The sequence below is a fragment of the Streptopelia decaocto genome (genome assembly GCF_964273445.1).
Source record: "Streptopelia decaocto genome assembly, contig: HAP1_SCAFFOLD_59, whole genome shotgun sequence".
NCBI classification, from domain to species: Eukaryota; Metazoa; Chordata; class Aves; order Columbiformes; family Columbidae; genus Streptopelia; species Streptopelia decaocto.
This window is the reverse complement of record NW_028116288.1, coordinates 451,789-454,773: the sequence shown is the minus strand read 5'-3', so window position 1 is coordinate 454,773 and position 2,985 is coordinate 451,789.

Sequence of the window (2,985 nt, the reverse complement as noted above, 5' to 3'; positions counted from 1 at the left end):
CAGAGGCACAGCGTCTCCAGGCAGGGTCACTATGATGGCACAGAGGCACAGCGTCTCAGGCAGGGTCACTATGATGGCACAGAGGCACAGCGTCTCCAGGCAGGGTCACTATGATGGCACAGAGGCACAGCATGTCAGGCAGGGTTACTACGATGGCACAGCGTCTCCAGGCAGGGTCACTATGATGGCACAGAGGCACAGCATGTCAGGCAGGGTTACTACGATGGCACAGCGTCTCCGGCAGGGTCACTATGATGGCACAGAGGCACAGCGTCTCAGGCAGGGTCACTATGATGGCACAGAGGCACAGAACCTCAGGCAAGGTCACTATGATGGCACAGAGGCACAGCGTCTCAGGCAGGGTCACTATGATGGCACAGCGTCTCAGGCAGGGTCACTATGATGGCACAGAGGCACAGCGTCTCCGGCAGGGTCACTATGATGGCACAGAGGCACAGCGTCTCAGGCAGGGTCACTATGATGGCACAGAGGAACAGCGTGTCAGGCAGGGTCACTATGATGGCATAGAGGCACAGGGTCTCAGGCAGGGTCACTATGATGGCACAGAGGCACAGCGTCTCAGGCAGGGTCACTATGATGGCACAGAGGCACAGCGTCTCCAGGCAGGGTCACTATGATGTCAGAGCGTCTAATGCAGGGTCACTATGATGGCACAGAGGCACAGCGTCTCCAGGCAGGGTCACTATGATGGCACAGAGGCACAGCGTCTCCAGGAAGGGTCACTATGATGGCACAGAGGCACAGCGTCTCAGACAGGGTCACTATGATGGCACAGAGGCACAGCGTCTCAGGCAGGGTCACTATGATGGCACAGAGGCACAGCGTCTCCGGCAGGGTCACTATGATGGCACAGAATCACAGCGTCTCAGGCAGGGTCACTATGATGGCACAGAGGCACAGCGTCTCCAGGCAGGGTCACTATGATGGCACAGCGTCTCAGGCAGGGTCACTATGATGGCACAGAGGCAGAGCGTCTCAGGCAGGGTCACTAGGATGGCACAGAGGCACAGCGTCTCCAGGCACGGTCACTATGATGGCACAGAGGCACAGCATCTCAGGTAGGGTCACTATGATGGCACAGAGGCACAGCATCTCCAGGCAGGGTCACTATGATGGCACAGAGGCACAGCGTCTCAGGCAGGGTCACTATGATGGCACAGAGGCACAGCGTCTCAGGCAGGGTCACTATGGTGGCACAGAGGCACAGCGTCTCAGCAGGGTCACTATGATGGCACAGAGGCACAGCGTCTCCGGCAGGGTCACTATGATGGCACAGAATCACAGCGTCTCAGGCAGGGTCACTATGATGGCACAGAGGCACAGCGTCTCCGGCAGGGTCACTATGATGGCACAGAGGCACAGCGTCTCCAGGCAGGGTCACTATGATGTCACAGCGTCTAAGGCAGGGTCACTATGATGGCACAGAGGCAGAGCGTCTCAGGCAGGGTCACTATGATGGCACAGAGGCACAGCGTCTCCAGGCAGGGTCACTATGATGGCACAGAGGCACAGCGTCTCAGGCAGGGTCACTATGATGGCACAGAGGCACAGCATCTCCAGGCAGGGTCACTATGATGGCACAGAGGCACAGCGTCTCCGGCAGGGTCACTAGGATGGCACAGAGGCACAGCGTCTCAGGCAGGGTCACTATGATGGCACAGAGGCACAGCGTCTCAGGCAGGGTCACTATGATGGCACAGAGGCACAGCGTCTCCGGCAGGGTCACTGTGATGGCACAGAGGCACAGCGTCTCCAGGCAGGGTCACTATGATGTCACAGCGTCTAAGGCAGGGTCACTATGATGGCACAGCGTCTAAGGCAGGGTCACTATGATGGCACAGAGGCACAGCGTCTCAGGCAGGGTCACTATGATGGCACAGAGGCACAGCATCTCCAGGCAGGGTCACTATGATGGCACAGAGGCACAGCGTCTCCGGCAGGGTCACTAGGATGGCACAGAGGCACAGCGTCTCAGGCAGGGTCACTATGATGGCACAGAGGCACAGCGTCTCAGGCAGGGTCACTATGATGGCACAGAAGCACAGCGTCTCCGGCAGGGTCACTGTGATGGCACAGAGGCACAGCGTCTCCAGGCAGGGTCACTATGATGTCACAGCGTCTAAGGCAGGGTCACTATGATGGCACAGAGGCACAGCGTCTCCGGCAGGGTCACTATGATGGCACAGAGGCACAGCGTCTCCAGGCAGGGTCACTATGATGTCAGAGCGTCTAATGGAGGGTCACTATGATGGCACAGAGGCACAGCGTCTCCAGGCAGGGTCACTATGATGGCACAGAGGCACAGCGTCTCCAGGAAGGGTCACTATGATGGCACAGAGGCACAGCGTCTCAGACAGGGTCACTATGATGGCACAGAGGCACAGCGTCTCAGGCAGGGTCACTATGATGGCACAGAGGCACAGCGTCTCCGGCAGGGTCACTATGATGGCACAGAATCACAGCGTCTCAGGCAGGGTCACTATGATGGCACAGAGGCACAGCGTCTCCAGGCAGGGTCACTATGATGGCACAGCGTCTCAGGCAGGGTCACTATGATGGCACAGAGGCAGAGCGTCTCAGGCAGGGTCACTATGATGGCACAGAGGCACAGCGTCTCCAGGCACGGTCACTATGATGGCACAGAGGCACAGCATCTCAGGTAGGGTCACTATGATGGCACAGAGGCACAGCATCTCCAGGCAGGGTCACTATGATGGCACAGAGGCACAGCGTCTCAGGCAGGGTCACTATGATGGCACAGAGGCACAGCGTCTCAGGCAGGGTCACTATGGTGGCACAGAGGCACAGCGTCTCAGCAGGGTCACTATGATGGCACAGAGGCACAGCGTCTCAGCAGGGTCACTATGATGGCACAGAGGCACAGCGTCTCCGGCAGGGTCACTATGATGGCACAGAGGCACAGCGTCTCAGGCAGGGTCACTATGATGGCACAGAGGCACAGCG